This window comes from Perognathus longimembris, chromosome 7 (genome assembly GCF_023159225.1).
Source record: "Perognathus longimembris pacificus isolate PPM17 chromosome 7, ASM2315922v1, whole genome shotgun sequence".
NCBI lineage: Eukaryota > Metazoa > Chordata > Mammalia > Rodentia > Heteromyidae > Perognathus > Perognathus longimembris.
This window is the reverse complement of record NC_063167.1, coordinates 44,628,168-44,648,183: the sequence shown is the minus strand read 5'-3', so window position 1 is coordinate 44,648,183 and position 20,016 is coordinate 44,628,168. Positions and strand designations below refer to the sequence as shown.

At 39.3% G+C, this 20,016-nt stretch overlaps 1 protein-coding gene and 1 non-coding gene across 2 annotated transcripts in view; one reads left to right on the top strand and one right to left on the bottom strand.

Moving 5' to 3' along the window:
* The window catches only part of Cachd1 (cache domain containing 1), a 219,176-nt gene that overhangs the window by 160,035 nt on the left and 39,125 nt on the right, over positions 1-20,016 (bottom strand). The gene's annotated exons all lie outside the window — the stretch shown is intronic.
* On the top strand, positions 8,904-9,005 carry LOC125355774. Its single transcript, XR_007211709.1, has one exon. It is a non-coding gene; the product is annotated as a U6 spliceosomal RNA (small nuclear RNA).

Below are 20,016 nucleotides of genomic sequence, written 5' to 3'. Positions count from 1 at the left end.
GACTCCATCTCAACAGAAAAATGCTAGGCATGGTGGAATACACCTGCAATTCCAGCTATGGTGCAAGAGTAAATAGGAGGATGGTAATCCTGATGGGCTTGAACAAAAAGTGAGAGCCTATCTCAAAAATAACTAGGGCAAAAAGGGCTAGAAATGTGACCCAAGTGGTAGAGTACTTGCTAAGTAAGCACAAGCCCCGCCATGAGTTCAAACCCTACTAGCACACATATGCACAAAAAGAAATAGAAGTCTTGCCTACTTATGAGATTGCTATAGTAAGAAAGAAAAAGCAAACCAAAAGGAAAGGTCCAGGAATATAATAAGCACAATAAATAAAGCTATCATCATGTAATTATCATAATCATTACTGTTTGTTCCAGAGTTGTTTTTATCATTGAAAAACATTAGAATTATTCCAAAAAGAGCTGGGTGTGGTGGCATATGCTCATAATCCTAGCTTCTCAGGAGGATCATAGTTTGAAGCCAGACTGGGCAGAAGTTAGTAAGACTAACTACCTCAGAAACAAATCTGGCATGGAAACACAATGCCCATAGTAGTCCCAAACAAAAGGATGAGACCCTATCTAAGAGACAAATAAAGAAAAAGAACTGGAATGGGTAGGTGGCTTAAATGGTAGAGTGTTTACTTAGCAAGCATAAGTGCCTGAGTTCAATCGCCAGTGAACTCAAGTTTAAGGCCAGCCAGGGTAAGCTGGGTTACAAAGGTAGACCCTATAATCTTGCCATTTAATTATTCTTTCAATACAGAAAGTCATCTCTGGACCCATTCTTTTCTGGAATTCTTCTTTGGCTTGTGGTAATGTCCTACTGGCCACTATCAGCCTCAGAATTGGTGAAATTCACAGGGTAAAACATTCTACGAAGTGAAGTGCTAAATACTTCACTATTCCTACTCCCTTCTCATGATCAAGACAACCTGAAGCACAATACAGGCTTGAAATTTGAGTCATGTCACAGTCAAGAGCTAAAAACAAACAAAAACAGTAAAACAACATGATCTTGGGCCATGCTGCACAAAATCAGACATGGTGCCAGTTTCACAAAACATTATCTACAAGGTTCACTTCTGGTAAAAATGAAATTTTCCTACATATAAAGCATTTATGTAGTGATCACTATTCATTCCCAGACTAGCTTATCATTTTTTCAGGAGAGTGGAATAATTTATAGCCGCTTACCACAGCTCTTCCTTTCAGCTAAAGCAGCAAAGATAATCTCATAATTATTTTCACTGAAAGCTAGTAAAAACAAAAGCAAAAAGCAAACTCAAGAAACAAACCAGCAGAAGCTTTAGGAGTCTTTTCAGAGCCTGGCACCATTTACATCACAGAATTTAACAATCACAACGAGTTGGACTGCTCATGTTTCATTATATTACCAAAACCAAGAAGAAAGCATAGAATAATTTCCAGATGGGGGCCTTTCTTGTACAGATTTTTCAACTCAACATTGTTCTGGAAACTTTAGTCATCTGAATACAGAGCTGTCACAATTCTATGAAAGAATCTTGCTTGGAGATAAACAGATTCACATATTCCATTTACTCATTAGAAAGAGAGAACAAGAAGAATAAAGGATGCAAAACTCTCCTATAAACAGAACAACCAATGGCTGGAAAACAATACAGTTCAACACCAAGTTACCAGTTTCTCTCTAGAGAATATTTCTGACTTTTTCTAATTATCAAATATAAGCTCCCATTTATTATAACATCCTGTGTTGTAAGTTTCCATTTTCCTTATAAACTTAACATTTTAAAATGTGCAAAGATTTACAGAGCCATGGGTTAAGTGGCTTCAGAAATTGAAAACATCACAAAAACACAGAGCACAGCAGATCAGCACTCATAACATACAGGGCCAAAGGAACACTGGAATAAACAGATTCACTCTTTTAGCACTCTAGCTGGCCTCAGATGAGTCCTGCCTTTCTTAAGTGTGAGTTCCAAGAGCTGCTCCTCTTCCCCGCCCCCCACCCCAGGGTATCCAAATGTAGAAATACTACTATGAATGTAAAAAAAGCCTCTTGGTTCAAAATGGGAATGCCTTTTGTTATGGTTTAGATATGAGATGTCCATCCCTTCCCTCCCCCAATAAAACCTTGTTTGGAACCATAGTCCTCACTTGGTGGCACTGTTGAGAGGTACTTGAACCATGAAGATGCTAACTGAATTCATCAATGGGTCAATCCATGGATGGGTTCACACTGAACAGGCTCTTAGGAGGTGAGGTTTGGTTGGAGGAAATAAGTCACTGGCATATACTTTCAATTTGTATTTTGTCCCTGGCCTCTTCCTGTTTCTGTCTGTCATAAATTGAACTCTTGTTCTGTCACACCATTTCAACATTACATCCTACCTCCCCAGGAATAATGGTGTTGAGCCACTATGTATCAAAACAGCTGAAACATGGATTAGAACAAATCTTTCAGACAGGCCCAGTGTCTCACACCTATAATCCTTGCTACTGGTGAGGTGGATATTGAGAGGATCATGGTTTGAGGCTAAAAGTTCACAAGAAACCATCTCAAGAGAAAAAAAAGTTGGTGCTGTGGTGCACACTTGTCATCCCCAGCTACGGCAGAAAGCTTAAATAGGAGGATCACAGTCTGGGCTGGCCTGTGCAAAAGCTGAGTCAACTCAGAAAAGAACCACAGTAGAAATGGACTAGAGGTTTAAATGGTAGAGTGCCTGCAGACAGTGCAAGCACAAAGCCTTGCATTCAAACCCTAATACTTACCCCCTGACTGGGAAGAAAAAAAAAATCCTATTTTTCTCAGGTACTTTGTCACAGTAATGCAAAATGACTAAGAGACTTCTCAAACCTCCAACCACTATATTAAAAATAACAAACCCACAACTTTTTCCATTATGGAAAACCTATAAAAGAAGATAAAATGGTATATTAAGCATCCACATATCCATTCCCTAATGTCCATTATTACCAGCTCATACTGTCCATCCTGTCCATACTGTCCATATGCTTACTTTCCCCAACCAAGATTTCTAGAGAAAATTAAACATAATATGTCATCTACAATTAGTTTGTAAAACCCACAACCAAATACCTCTAAGACCTGACAATACCACTACAAGAAGCACACGAATCATAATTCCTGGATACTATCAAACCCTCACTCATGTTGAAATTAGAGTGCTGTACTGACCATGCTCTCCTGGGACAGGGAGGAGGAGGCAGTGATGAGTTCCACACCATGGCTCCTCATGGTTTTGCTTTAGATCCATGGCAGTGCTTACAACATAATATGATTTAGTGCCTGGGGCTGAAATCACTGCAGACTTCACCAAGGGTCCTCGCTTTGTCTTATAGCTCAAGTGCAACCTTATTCACTTCGAAGGGAAGATACACCACAGTAACCTAGGGGAAGCCATTTTCTGAGTGGCATTTTCATAATTAGGAGCAAACGATTCAATGAATTCAGGTCTCCTGGATTACTTATGCCCTAAGAACATTCCTTAAAACCACTTAACCGAGAACTGCTGGCTCACCTCTATAATCCTAGCTTCTTTAGAGACTAAGATCAGAGAGTATCTGTTGGAAGGCAGCCTAGGCAAACAAATCCATGAAATTCTTATCCTCAATTAACCAGCAAAAAGCAGAAGTAGAGCTGTAGCTCAAGTGATAGAGTACCAATTGCCAAACAAGAGCACAAGGTCTGAGTTCAAGCCCCCTGTACTGGCACCAGAGAAAGGGGCAAAATACTTCTCAGGAAAAGAAATTCAGATTTATAGGCTGCAGAAATAATCTAGCAAGTTCCCACATATTCCTCAACCATCTTCCCCAATGGTAACAGCTTACATAGGATCTAAAAACTGTATACATCTATAGTGACCTGACTTTAGAAAAGAGTATCAAGACTATCTGAGCAAAGCATCATTCCAACAAGCCATGCTGAAACAATTGGATAGACACATGCATAATAAGTTGGACCCTTATCTTACATCATATATCATAATTAACCCAAAATGGGCTAGGCACAATAGTTCACCACCTGCAATCCCAGTTATACCCAGAGTGTGACACTGTAAAGTTGTATTGTTTAAGCCCCTGCATTTTCAGCAAGAAGAAACGAATGCAGCTCTGAAGAATAGTCCTTCTGCATCTCTTTTGTGGCCTCAGTCTTCTCATCTAAGAAATGGAGCCAGATCTCTGATTTATGGGGTAGATGAGATAAAGTACTTAACACATAAGAAGTGCTCAATAAATAGTAACTAATGACTTACCACTCAGTAGCCAGAGATGGTTCCTAGTGTGTGTAAGTTACACTGCATTTGGAACAAAGAACTGTGACAAATAATTTCAAAGTCTATTCCAACAGTAGCAGTAGATTCTATCATGGGCTCCAAAGGCAATGTTACAACTAACTTAGTTGTCTTTCCATATAGGTGATGTGATACCACATGAGTCACTTACGTAAAACTACAATTCCAAGGTAATTTTCTATTGAGGTAGACACTCTCCAGATGTAGATAGGTCATGTTGTAAGCTTGAAGTTTATTCTTCAGCACATATAATCATATAATATTGCTATATTAATATAATAATTGCTATAAATGTTGCTATTATCTACTTAATCAACACCAGACCACTTGGCCAATTAGCAAAGTGAATGTCAGAGGTGGATTTCTGAGTGTCTTTGAAATGAATGGTTTTTAAAGCTAGCAAATGGGCCCTCGCTTGGGAAGTTAAAGATATGTTCAAATCATGAATCAAGTGTTTTAGAGGTACCTGTACCTCTTGTATAAATAAGGCTTCAGCCTTGATAAGTTTGTCCCCTAAGTGACCATGAGTCCAGCCCAGTTGGAAGATTTCCAGTCCCTAGGTGCTCCTGCACAGTCGTAATGGCATTAAGTAATGTTCTTCATACAAAGCAGTGGTGAGAACAACTGAATAAGAGAACTGGCCAGATATGGTGGCTCACACTTGGAACTACAGATCAGGAGGATCACAGTTTGAGGCCAGCCCAGAAAAAAGTTCATGAAATCCTGTCTCAACCAAAGTATGGGTATGGTAGCATGTACCTGCTATCCTAGCTCCAGTGGAAGTATAAATAAGAGGATCACAGCCCAAGAGAACTCAAGCATCAAAAGGAAGCCCTTATCTCAAGAAATAACCAATGCAAAAAAGGGCTTGGTAGACTGCTTCAAGGGGTAGAGCCCCCACCTAGCAATGCCTTGAGTTCTAACCTAGGACTCTAAAAAGAAAATAGAAGAGAGCAGAGACTTCATTAAGCACAGAATAATTTTGTATGGATGATTTTGTGTATGCTTCCTGATATGCAGCTGTTAATGATTGTCTTATGTATAGTAGAATCTTGTCTCTGTTTTATTTATCTATTTGGCAAGGTTGTGGGACAGTAGCTAAACTGCACTCACTACTATCAAAATCCACTTCTCCCAAACCTCTATGACTTGGACCTAACCAACTGGCTTAGCTTTGCAACAGGTGGTAGTGACTGAGAGCTGTATGCAATCTTTAACAGAAGGAAAAAATGTATGCTTCGGGGGCTGGGAATATGGCTTAGAGGTAGTAAGTGTGCTTGCCTTGCATGCATGAATGAAGCCCTGGGTTCAATTCCTCAGTACCACATGAAAAAGCTGGAAGTGGCATTGTGGCTCAAGTTGTAGAGTGTTAGCCTTGAGCAAAAAGCCAGAGACAGTGCTCAGGCCCTGAGTCCAAGCCCCAGGACTGGCTAAATAAATAAATAAATAAAATAACAAACCACCATCTTTATAAAGCAAAAAAAGTCTTTTTGTTTGGGTTTATAATGTAGCAATTTAGTATTATACTTGAGCTGCTCACAGGATCTGATTGACTGACAGTGAATGGACAGTCAGCGATAATGTAATTTTTTGCCAGTCTTGAGGTTTGAACTCAGGGCTTGAGTACTGTCCCTGGCTTCTTTTTGCTCAAGGCCATCACTCTACCTCTTGAGCCACAACGCCACTTCTGACTTTTTCTATATATGTGGTGCTGAGGGATGGAACCCAGGGCTTCATGTATGCGAGACAAGCACTCTACCATGTACTTTTTGCTGGCAGGAAAAATTAATTCAGATAGTGCAGGGGAGGCTGTTTTAAAGAACCAGAATGAAATAATGAGCTCACTGTGACTGAGCTCTCAGTCCTTTCATTTTAGAGATTAGGAAACTGAGGCCTGGAGCAGATGAATAATTTTTGCAAGGAAGGTCTCCACATGCTTCCATTTCTAAAGCAGACCTCCTCCATGAATGTGATAGGATTCCTGCACTGTTACCTGACTGGGCCTCCACCAAAAGCCTCCACTGCCTTAACCTGAGGGCCCCAAGTCAGAGTATTTATTCAGCATCTAGAATTTTCCCACATTTCCATTGCTGAAGGCAAAAAATTAATCAATCAGATCAAGAAGCTATTAGTGGATGACAGAGATTTTTGAGCAAATTCTTTCTTCAAGTCTTTGCCATTAAATGGGTAACTAGGGGGCTGAGGAGACTTAAAACAACAACAACAATAACCATAATTCCTCCTAGTGAAAAGCCTCTCACTTGTAAAACTTTAACTTCATTAAGCGGTCTCTGTCTCTAAGTTTGCTTTAAATGATTAATGTTGTGGAGGAAGGTTGAAACATAGAGACTCACAGAGCCCTTAGATGGAGGATATGCAGGAGGTGGGTGTTAGGTCCGGGCTGATGATTTAGACTAGGCCCTTATCCATCTCTGGGTTTCTGAGACATGACAGGACACCAAGAGCTGCATCTCAGTGGGAATGGGGCAGTGGGGAAATATACTAGCTCTGCTCAAGGTTAAACTTAGTCATCCCATTCTTTGTCCCTTCCCAAATAGTAATGTCTCCAGAAAGGTGCTTCCAAGCATGTGGAGTAAGAAAGCTAGTAACTTGGTGATATTTGAACGCCTCATATTTTCCTATCCTGGGAGTGGGAGAGGGCATGTCTGATTCCAACCTATTGTGGAGACTGTCTCTGAATGGCCTAGATGCTGGGCTGCACCAATTGCGCTGGGGAAGGAGCTAGGTCCTCTGCACCTGTCATCCGTGACTAGAATGCTACATCCGGACCTGTTCTCACCACTCTGCCATTCATTACCACATTCTTGTGTATGCATTAAAACAAAATGAATTCTGAAATAAGTTGGTTGAGAAGATAAAATATAAATGAAGGAGCAGAAAAGCATGTTGGGGTTGAAAGTGGTTGATTCTCACTAAAAACAGCACTGAAATACTTTCTGCTCCCATGTGTGCTGACAGTGGATCTGTGACTGTTAGCTTAGAGCTGAAAAGTTAAGCATAGGTCATAAGCTGACAAATGACTACACTTAAGCTCTTCCTCCTACCTTATAATGGATCCTACTCCCTGTAAGGAGATACAAACATTTTAAAAACACTAAAGCAAGCCAACACCTCCCAGGATCCTCTACAAAAGCTTCCTGACTCACTAAGGGAAGCCTACAAGAGATGAGTCATGTTCAAAGAGAATCACAAGCTGTGTTACCACAGGATTCCACTTTCTTTCCCTCTTAAGATCCAATCATCTCCTTTGTTTCCCAAGGAATACAACCAATATAGCCACAGGACTGTTAAGTTTAATCAGTGGCTTAGAGAATGGAAGGCAGCTGTCCTGGGGGTGGTGAGCACACCTCCTTATCCCACACTATCTCATATATATATATATATATATATATATATATATACACACATATATATATACGTATATACATATATATATACATACATATATATATATACACATACATATATACACACATACATACATATATATACACACACACCTTCGCACGTACACCTTTAAAATGCAAAAGGTTAAACTAGTAAGAAAAAGAAGCATTACCAGGTGCTCCACTGTGCGTGTACAGGTCCTGCCTGCTGATGAGGAGGTTTATAGTGACAGAAGCTTCATAACAGCTAATTCCAATCTAAAATTGATTGTAGGATTCCTCTGCTCAACATCCCCCTACCTTCCTGTTAATCTCACAGTGACCTCTTTTAGGCCACAGAAATCTTTCTTACTACTTTGCCCTACCAGCCTCCTTGCTGGTCAACCCGTCCTGCCAGGAACTATCTAGAGACAGATACCATTTATGGAGATGGCAAACCCTCCATTTTCTGTAAATCTAATCATTTCCTCAATTAAGCCTACAGTGAACCTTTCTTTAATTGCAGCCTCAGGACTTCCCCCAGTCACCTTCCCACAACCACTTGATTTACTTTATCTTAATTCACCTTTTATTTGATAGCACTAGCCACCACCCAACATATGTATTTCTTGGTATTCATTATGTCTATTAGACATCTAGCCCTCCTGATAGAATTCAAGCAGTAGGCAAATCCTTGGATGCAAGGATTTTTGTTTGCTTTGATTAGTTGAACCAAAATGTCCCTAGCACAGTATCTCACTCACACTCACACACTCTCTCTGTTCTTGCACACACAAACACCCCCGCCCCAAGCTGGGATATAGGTCAGTGATAGAAGACTTGCTTAGTATGTACATGGTCATGGGTCCAATTCTGAGCATTGAAAAATATGTGTACATATATATATATATATGATTACTTCTCAGCCTTTAGGTTAAGATAAAGTGTAATAAATAAATATAAATGGGTGTCAAGTACTAATGGCTAATGCTTCTAATCCTAGGTTGTCAGAAGGCTAAGGTACAGAGAATCACAATTTGAAGCCAGCTAGGGCAGAAAAGTCCATGAGACTCTATCTCTAAAAGAACCTGCAGAAAGGCTAGAGGCATGATTCAAGTAGTAGAGCACTAAATGAGAAAGTCAGCCAAGTAACTGTAAGGCCAAATTCAAACCCCAGTATTGGGCAAGGGGGGGGGGAGGTGTGAGAAGGAGTGGCTACTTTGGCAGCATATAGAATAAAATTGAATGTTACAGGGAACATTAATATGGCTCTACACAAGAATGACACACAAATCTGTGAAGCATTCCATAATTTTACTAAACATAGATCTACCTTATAATCTAGCAATAGCATTCATGGGCATTTATCCAAAAAAAACAAAAAACAAAAAAAACTAAGATACAGTAAAACCACCTGGACAACCATGTTCGTTGCAGCTACTCACCACAGTCAAAATATTCACCATAGCTAAGGCATGAAATCAGCCCAGCTGGCCCTCAATGAACAAATGGATCAAGAAAATATAGTATAGTTACACAATGGAATTTTGAGGCAGGCGGGAATTCAGTCATAAAATTCAACGCATAACCTACAAAACCAAGAAAATCAAAGGAAGAAGTACAGTTAAGAGGGATGGGGGGAAATGATGAAAGGGTAATATGGATCAAGATGCACTGTATTCATAAACTACTTTGTACAACTACTTGAAAATAATAAAAAAAATTTTCTTAAAGTGCTAGATGACTGGATGTTACATATTACTAAATTTTATGGGAGTTAGCATTTATTCAGAACTTATTATATCCCAGACACATAGCAAGAATTTACCTGCATTACCTCCTGGGAACTTCACAAAGCTGTGAGAGAGGATGTATAGTTTGAGTATTCCTCATTCAAAATTCTTGGGACCAGCATGCTTTCGGTTTTGAATGTTGGATGGGACCAAAGTCTAAACATGACATTAATTTCTGTCTCATATATGTCTTGTATACATAGCCTGAAGGTAATTTTACAAAATATTTTTAGTGGTCCCTTATTTTCAGTGTCACCCATCTCACATGAGGTCATGTATAGAACTCTTTACTTGCTGCATCAAATTAGGTTCAAAGTATAATTCAATACAGCTTGTCATAACATTATTTACAAGATAAATTTGAGGTAGGAATGGCTCTCCAACAGACAAGTCAGAATGAAAACAAGTCTATCTGATTCTACTTAATTCCAATGCTGCATTTCGTGTCCTAGTCCTGCTAGCCAGATTTTGTGGATTTTACTTACTAGGGAGAAAGAGCTGAAATATAAAAAGGCATTTTTCTCCCACAAATTCAGAGAAAACTCTTAAGAAAAAAAGTACCTATAAATATTTATTTGACATTATAGCACATCCCCTTGGGAAAAACAAAATGATTAATAATCAAACAAAGCCTGGGTACAAATCTAGACTTATCTTCTAACTCTTGAAACTCATGTGAAGGAATTAATCTTACACAATGAAGATAATGATGCTTGTATACGAATGTTGTATACAAGTATTGTAAAGATCAATAAAATGAGATCATCTTCATGAAAATGCATAATGTAGTATCTGCATTATTATTTGGTCCTTATTTCCAATGTGACAGTGTCATGATCAGAATTTGAAAAATGAGTAAATACTTGTTAAGCACCTAATGTGTCAGCTATTGTGTAGGTGCTGTAGTTACAAGAACATATCTAAAGATGATGCAGATCAATGAAACAACTATTATAGAACCATAGCAGAAATGACACTGCAATGTTACCTACTAGAATGCTATCTGCTGCTTAATGCTGTAATTAACTGCTGGCTGAAATAAGAATGGAAAGAAAGTGATAACTGATTGCAAAACCATGAAGCACAAAAGAAAAGTGTAAAAAGGATGGTATATTAACAACTGGACCTAGGCACAATAACTCATACTTGTAATCCTCTCTACTCTGGAGGCAGAGATTGGGAGGAAATCGTTTTAAGGCCATCTCAGAAAAAAATTTAGCAACAAAAAAGCTGAGCAAGCCAGGCGCTGGTGGATCATGCCTATAATCCCAGCTACTTAGGAGGCTGAGATCTGAGGATCACTGTTCAAAGCCAGCATGGGCAGGAAAGTCCATGAAAGTCTTATTTCCAATTAACCACCAGAAATCAGAAGTGGCACGTTGCTCAAGTGGTAGAGCATTAGCCTTGGGCTGAAGAGCACAGGGACAGCACCCAGGTCCAGAGTTCAAACCCCACAACTGACAAAAAAAAAAAAGAAAAAGAAAAAGCTGGGCACAGTAGTAGGTGCCTTTTATCCTAGCTAAGAGAAACAGGTAAAATAAAAGGATTGTTGCTTAGCAAAAAAGGCAAGACTCTGAAGTATAACCAGAAATATAACTAGAGTAATAAGGGCTGGTGGTAGAGCAACTAACTGCCTAGTGTTGTACCTGCTTTCTCCCCTTGCCCCTCAAAAATTTGGAACTACATTGCTCCAAAAGGGATACACAGGGCATTAGCTGAAAGTTAAAATTCTGAAAATGTTTAGAATTGGTCTAGTTTACATGCTGTTTACCAAGAAAAATCTTGAGTGAACACATTTTCTCGATTATTTGTACACTACATGTAAGAATGCCACTAACAATCTCTTCCAAGTCTCCAGCCCTATAAAGAACAACTTAACTTCCCCAAACTGAAAGATCTCAAAAATCTCAATTTCAAATACACTTTTAATTCAAGAAGTAGAGCTAAGCCAAAGAAGAAAAAACAAAAAAACAATACTCTCCCCTGTTTTTACAATTAAGACCAGTAGAAATAGAGCTGTAAGCCTCAGCCACTTTTCTCCTAAACACAGACAGATTAGCATATTAGTTTAATTTCTGTACACCACTTCAGACCACCTGCATCCCTAAATAATATCAGTAAAAGGGCCTTTCTTTGTACATTAATTTTACATTACCTTCTCTCCCAGGCAGCTAGGGAGCTAACAAGCAGTCCCTACGGCTCAATCTCAACTGTCTTGGCATGAATTCAGGCAACGCAACTACAGCTGTTGCAAAATAGCATTGTTCATATAAGGAAGCCGTATCAACATGAATACTAATAGTCAAAATGATCTAATTTGGGTAAAAAAATGCTTTGAGATATTTGGAACTTGCAAGGACAGATACTCATTTTCCTTTTTAATTGCATAAGCATATTATATTCAAGAGGTCCTAAACAAATGTCAAACCAATCAGACTGGAAATACAACCGAGTTGAGGAAAGTACTTAATTTCTCACACAAAATAGTAGGCTTTGTATTATTTCCCTACCTGTTTTAACCTGGAAGCCTGTAACAGTTCCTCAATTCTGTTTCTGAAGATGTCCCCCACCCCCACCCTGGCCAAGACATTACTTTTAGAAGTATCTAGTTCAGTTGAGTAGAAATAATTAAACTGTTAAATGGTTTACAGTGGTATATTGGGAAAAAAGTGTAATACATCCCTATTTATCTAGATTCCTAATCTTTACTGTTCTATGTCCTAAGCTTATCTCTAATGTATGTTCGTATCTGTGTGCTCATTTCCCTTCTAAATCATCCAATATGGTGCTATGACAAAAATCACATGGATACCACCCTAAATGAAGAGATGTATAGTGCTTAGATATAGGTAAGCTCTCTCTGTTTGATCAAAAAATCATGCCAGGTGCTGATGGCTTATACCTGTAATCCTAGCTATTCAGAAAGCTGAGTCTGAGGATTGGGGTGCAAAGGCAGCCTGGACAGGAAAGTTCATGACACTCTCATCTGCAATACACTACAAAAAGAGCTGGAAGTAGAGCTGTGACTCAAGTGATAGAGCACTGGCCTTGAGCACAAAAAGCTCAAGGACAGTGCCCAGACTCAGAGTTCAAGTTCAAAGAAAGGAAAAAAAGGAAAGAAGGGAAGAAGGAAGGAAGGAAAGAAGGAAGGGAGGGAGGGAGGGAGGGAGAGAGGGAGGGAGGGAGGGAGGGGAAGAAGGGGGTGGGGGAAGGGAAGGGAAGAAGGGGGATGGAGGAAGGGGAAGGGAGGAAGGGAAGGGAGGAAGGGGAGGAAGAGAGAGAGAGAGAGGAGGAGGAGGAGGAGGAGGAGGAAGAGGAGGAGGAGGAACTCTATATTAGCCAGCTCTATGAACTGGTTAACTTCATGTTCTTTTTGTTTTTAGATTAACAATACATTGTTTTCCTGTAATTATTAAGGATAAATAAGGATTCTGTAAGAATAAATCAGGTCCTGTAGTTACTATTCATAGAGGTAGAAATTGTACAGACAGATACATACACTTATTTCATCACAGTAGTGGCAATGTGTTCTATACTTGATGCTTAAGAACCAATGGTATGTGGTCACTCCTGGAATGTGGACAAGATCATTAAAAGCTCTACTCTTTCTTGCCAGGCATCTTTGGCTAATGCTTATAATCCCAGCTACTTAGGAGGCTGAGATGTAAGGACTGTCGTTTAAAGACAGCCTAGGCAGGAAATCTCTGAGACTCTTATTGTGAACTAACCATTCAAAAGACCAGAAATGAAGTTGGGGCTTAAGTGGTAGAGAGCACTAGCCTTGAGCACCAAAAGCTCAGAGATAGTGCCCAGACGCTGAGTTTAAGCCTTAGGAATGGCATAAAGAGTTTAACAATCACTGGTGGCTAAGAAACCATATATAGGAGGTGTCCTTTAGCTGTGCCAACAGTCCTGTGGCCAATCATAAACCCAGTGGTGCTGCATCCTTCACTCCTTAGTTCAGTTTTTCAAAACCTAACAGTGAAAGGAACAAAAATTAAAACTGAAAGACTTTTATGTAGAGCTCCACAAAGGAAAACTCACAGTCAGGCTGGCGAGAGTCTCAGCTAGATAGCCACATGGACAATTCTTGAAAAGAGCCATATGGACATATTTGTTGTTTCTGGCCTCTTTACCTTCTCGTCTTATATAGAGAGTCCTTTCGTTATTACCAGCAAGTGATAAATCACTTTGAATTTCCATGGCTACAAAAGGCATCTACTGGCAACCACCACAGGTTTCACTTTCAGCTGAGGCCTGGAGAATTCTTAAGTAAAGGCTTTCATGGTCTCCAAAAAATGCTATTTTATATAAGCTCGGTTAGTGCTTCAGATCCAAATGCTATCTTGATAGCCAAGGATCAAATGGGGAATGTAAACTAAGTGTGGAAATAAGCCATATAAAGTGGGCATATACCACTGAACTTGTCTTCCTGTGAAGAAGACTAAAAGTCTCCTCTAAAAAGATGTCCTGGAATATAGGGTGCAAATGGCAACTTCACTTGATCTGCCAAAGGACTTCTGTTTGATTGATACAAGTAGTGGTATTATAAATGGAGCCAAGGTTTAAAATTTCACATTTTACTTATTTATTTATTTATTTAGTACTGATACTGGAGCTTGAACTTGAGGTCTGAGCACTGTGCTTTAACTTTTTCTTCACTCAAGGCTGAGACTCTACCACTTGAGCCGCCACTCTACCTTTAGCTTTTTTAGTAGAGGTAAGAAATCTCAAAGAATTTTCTGTCTGGGCTGGCTTTGAACTGTGATCCTCAGATCTCAACCGCTTGAGTAGCCAGGATTACACGCATGAATCACTGGTGCTGCCTTCAGATCTCACAACTCATGAATATCCAAATTTCCAACATCTCTCGAAAAACTGGAAAGTATGGAATCACCATATTAACATTCTGGCTGCCACCAAATGGCTGGGATTCTGTGGTGACAGTTTCCTGAAGGTGGCTCCTCAACTTGTGGTTTTGCCATGGGCCATCAGAGTCCATTTCACTTCTTTCCTTTTTCGGGTTGGCAACCTAGCAAAAGACTAGAAATTAAGCCCTGGTTTCTTTCTCTATTCTTCCTATTGTATTATAACCCAAATACCAGTCTGTCTTTGAAATGTTTCCTGAACCCACAAAGCTGGCAAATTCTACCTTGTATCACTTCCAACTACTATAGCTACTAAGATGCTAGGACAATAACTTAAACATGATTGTGACTCCTTTTTCTCATAAGCACTTAATACAGTGCTTTATAAAAAGCAGGTTTTCTTCCCTTATTCCATTGTACTTGGACTTGAACTCAAAACCCTGCACTCACTGGATAAGTGCCTTGCAACTTGAATCATACTCTAGCCCCAAAGCAGATCCTTAAGAAATTATCTAGCAGTTAGTTGTCTTCCTGCTCTCTGGCTCACACCAGCCTTTCACAGGCTGACATAATGTTGTCTTAGAATAGTTTATTTCTCAACTGGGAATGGCTTGGATCCACTAGTCGCCAGTCACTTGAGATTTTTGGTTTGAACAACTTTGAGTTGGGAGAGGAGCAGTATAGGACATTGTAGGCATCTAGTGGAAAAGGCTAGAGATGTTGATAATTTCCTAAAATGCTCAAGACAGCCAGTCCCCAACATAGACACACCATTACCAGCACCGAATTGCATCTGGTAAGGTTGATAGAATAACATTGGTAGGATAAACAGACCAACAAGTACTGTAACAAATTTGTAGATGGAGAAATGAAGACCACAAAGTTTCCTCAAGGCATACTAACTTGCAATAAAATCAAGATTTTTAACTCCAGTGCCAAGGCTTTCACAATCTGACAATAGAAAACAGAAAACTGGAACATGTTCAGGAATTCTGTACCTGTTTAAGTAAGAATTCTTGAGTAAGAATGTTCAACAGACCAGGTATTAATATTCGGCCAACATAAACAGTATCTTGCAGGGCGTGGTAGCTCAAATGTGTAATCCTAGCTACTTGGGAGGCAGAGATCAGGGGACTGCTGTTTGAGGCCAGCCATAGCAAAAACAAGTTCCCAAGACTCATCTCAACCAATGACTGAGTATTTTCCTGTTATATCAGCCACATGCTAAGTACTATGGCTGGGGACACTGCCACGTGCCTGTCATCCCCAGCAACACTGGAAAGCACAAACAGGAAGATCACAGTGAAGGCTGGCTTGGGCATAGTGCAAAACTCTATTCTGAAAATAATCAATGGAAAAAGCAACTAACAGCAGGACCCAAGTGGTAGTAGGCTTGCCTTGAAAATATGAGGCCTCTGAGTTACATCCTCAATGTGGTATAAACAAATAAATATCTTAGCATTTGTATAGCTTGGTCAAAAAGAGTCAGGAAGATGGGTACCTTGAGGAAAAAAAGTGTAACAACTCTCCTTTCAAGTTTACCATATATATGTATGTGTATATATCCATGTGTCTATGCACATATGTGCATATGATTGTGTGCATATAGACATGCACATATGTGCATGTGTATTACATATATGTATAAAGCCTAGCACCCAGAAATATCATTCTCCTTCATGTATATATGTGCATATATCTGTTCATATGCATATTTACATATGTGTGTACACACATATGTTATGTATATATGTATGTATGCATGCATAATTTACCCTCCATCACAAAGTCTGCTGTCAACTATTCAAATCATATATGAAATGTCACCTAATTCATGTGCTAAGGACTTACGAACACAAGTAGCCAAAATAACAGTTTGAAAAGAAATTCGTTAGGCAAAAGAAGAAAGGTGGGCTGGGAATATGGCCTAGTGGCAAGAGTGCTTGCCTTGTATACATGAAGCCCTGGGTTCAATTCCCCAGCACCACATATATAGAAAAAGGCCATAAGTAGCGCTGTGGCTCAAGTGGCAGAGTGCTAGCCTTGAGCAAAAAGAAGCCAGGGACAGTGCACAGGCCCTGAGTCCAAGGCCCAGGACTGGGAAGAAGAAGAAAAAGAAAGAAGAAAGAGGAAGAAGAAGAAGAAGAAGAAGAAGAAGAAGAAGAAGAAGAAGAAGAAGAAGAAGAAGAAGAAGAAGAAGAAGAAGAAGAAGATTATACCTACAGAGTGTTTTGTTTTAGCTACTCCCATTGGCCTGCTATTCCAAGGAAAGGCACAAGGGGAGGTGCTCTTGTGGAAATAAGATTTCAAATCATATGCCCTTGGCATGTGCACACACACACATACACACACACCAAGGCACACTTGCTTTTTCTTTATCTAGCAGGCAGTAACTTTAGCCTCTAATAACTGGAAAATGTAATTAATAATTTCTACTTCATACACTTAAGGAAAATAGCAAACTATAATCTATTTTTTTTTAACTCACAAAAATTCGTAGGGCACACCAATGAGTGTTTTAAATGCTTTACCTCATTTGGTTCCTGTAAGAACACTGTAATGGCCACCACTCACAGTTAAGGAAACCAGGATGGAGAAAGGGCATGTCCCAGGCCCCACTAGCAATAAAGGAAAACAATTTGCTTCTAGAGTTCTCCTGATGAACACTTTGTTGTCAAGCTTCACCAGTTCAAAGTGCTAGTGGTTGTTTGGTAAAAACTAAGAGCAAAAAGAAATGGTGGAGCTCATAAGAAGCCATGTTCTCCTGGCCAGAGCTGTCCACAGACAGGACAGGTCACCTCCTGAAGAAGACACTGCTGGAGACGCAGGCTGGGGGACCATTTCATGGAGATGTTGGGGAGCAGATGGGCAGCTGGAGGACCCATGCCAGCCAAATAATTTTAATTTTATGATTCTTCGTCTAAATTCTTTGATTTCCAAGTAACCAATCTCTGGCACTTGGGAGTTTTATTTCATAGGCAACCTTAACTCCTTTCTCTCATCTTTCCTGTATTTCTTTTTTTATAACCTTCCCATAATCCTAGCATGCTATAGTGGAAAGAGTCTGAGCTTTGAAATATAGAAGCTGTGAATATGAATGTTTCATCTACCATGTAATAGCTAATCCACACTGGGCAAGGCATGAAGGTTTCCTCTCCAAGTGGATTTCCTCATCTATAAAGTAAGAGGAGGTAACATCAACAGAGAACACCAGATCAAAGCCCAATACCTGCTCTACACCAGAAATATCATTCTCCTTCATGCAATGTTCTCTTAGTCCTACCCATTACCTGGCCATATTCTTGCTGTCTACTTTAATGTCCTATAGTGCCATGGAGACCTTAAATACACTAAAAATAAGCAAATTGCTCAAATACCTATTATCTAACAGGTATTGTACCTACCACATAGGTATATGTAAAAAAAAAAAAAGTGAACTCTTTATTACAAAGACCTGAACCATTACTAAATTCTCAGTCTTTCACACTGTAAATCCCAGCTATTACCACAGCCATATTAAGCCCATAGATTTCTCCCTCTTCAAACCTCGAGGAATAACAAGTGATGTATGGGATGAACTATCAAGGCCCACCCACTTCACCAAAAAACACCTCATTCAAATCACACAACAGTCAAGCAGGGAGATTAAGAGGGTGCTTGACATTATCTGAATTGATTTCAGTCAGACACAATGTGCCAATCTCACTGCCAACTGCTGTCTAGTACAATTTAAAAGTGGTGCAGGCCTGAATGATGACCCCCCTAACAAAACAATATATGAAGATATAAATTAACATCAGAAAGGCAATGGATTAAATTGACATGAGAAATGATAAAAAGAGGTAGAAGTTAGCCATGTTAGATGTCAGGGAACATTGTCCTAAGAGATCAAGCCATTGTAAACCTCACTAGGCCACCATGGATGTCTGGTTGCTCTGCTACTGGCATCGTCTCTCTCCATAAGTTCAAAATCTCTGTCCCATTTCTATTGCTGCTGGAATATTCAAGGTCACAAGGTGACAGTCTCTGACTGCTTCATCTTAGTAACACACAACAAATTACCCCATCTGTCACACAGCCTGAAAAGGAAAGATCTTGTAACTACAGGCTCCCAGAGCAAAGAGAATACTCTTTGGTGGAACATCCGAAGAGTCACTGGATCTTCACTATGCTCTGTTGCACTTATGATTCTACTCAATTTCCTCATCTTTTTTTTTTTTTGTTTGAACAAGAGAAGATATCATGTAGCTTGTCAAAATGCCAACAGCACTGAGAATCCATCTGGAATTCCTAGAGCTTGACTTCCAGTGAAAATTTTATTATGAAATGTTTTTAACCAGCACCCCAAGTCCAGGTTCTATATGAATGTTGTAATCTCTTTTCACTGTTGCCCAAAACTTGACTTTGAATGTGCCTGGGAGTACCTCATTATCAGTTTTCTAGTTCTATTGTACCTGAATCCTATCATTTCTCCATGATCCTGAGTGGAAAAAAAAGTTAACAGTAGCTGTGACAAACAATATCTTAGACCATTTAAAAAAATCATTGTCTAATTTGTATGTAAGATTATTCTCACCATTAATAAGAATGGAATGCAGATGTCACTAATCTTAAAACAGTTATAATATGTTAGGTTTTGAAAGAAAATGTTATTATAAAATCTAACTATGCTTTTAGCTTTGATTTATATTTGATGTTAGGCTTTGAAAAAAATGTTATTATAAAAAAATACACCTGATAGTTTCAACTTCAAATTATATATAAAGTTGCAGTATTTTTCTTCTTTTCATGGAGATTTAACAAAACTATTTTAAAAAGCACCTTAGCCTGATTTCATGCTCAAAGAAAAATAAAGCATACTAAAATCACTGAATAACTTCACTGTTTTACCTAAGAAATTTTTCCTTCCTACCCCTTTTCTAAGCCATGAAAGATAAATGAACTAAAGCTGTTCGTCTTTAGTTGATTCAAATCTAGCTTTTTAATAACAAGTGGCTGAATCCAAAGAGAGGATTAAAGGTAGTGTTCTTTCAACAATTCCTTATTACGGTCTAAGATTTACTTTGCAATTACTCTTTCCTGGGCAGAGCTGAGGCCCAGTGAACTTGTTATTACCTCCTTTGGAGATTTCTAAAAAACAAAAACTACACTTGCTATAAGGCATAAATAAGCAGCACTGGCATGAAAAGCCTTAAAGTGGAGGAAGTTATAAGACCTTTGCTGGGGCTGGGGATATGGCCTAGTGGCAAGAGTGCTTGCCTCGTATACATGAGGCCCTGGGTTCAATTCCTCAGCACCACATATATACAGAAAACAGCCAGAAGTGGCGCTGTGGCTCAAGTGGCAGAGTGCTAGCCTTGAGCAAAAAGAAGCCAGGGACAGTGCTCAGGCCCTGAGTCCAAGCCCCAGGACTGGCCAAAAAAAAAAGACCTTTGCAAATGGTAGTTCAAAGACATGATGAGCCCCAACCCTCAGCAAAAAGCAGAGTGAGCATTCTTCATCCATACTTAAGAGATGGGAACAACATAACCAAGAAAATACAGACTTCATTAAATTCTGAATCCTCACTGTCATCTTTCTGGGTTGCCCTATTGCCTTTTCTCTGATAATTAGCAATAAAAAGCCTTTAAAAGAAAAAAAAAAACTTATCTGTGCTTGTCTTCCAA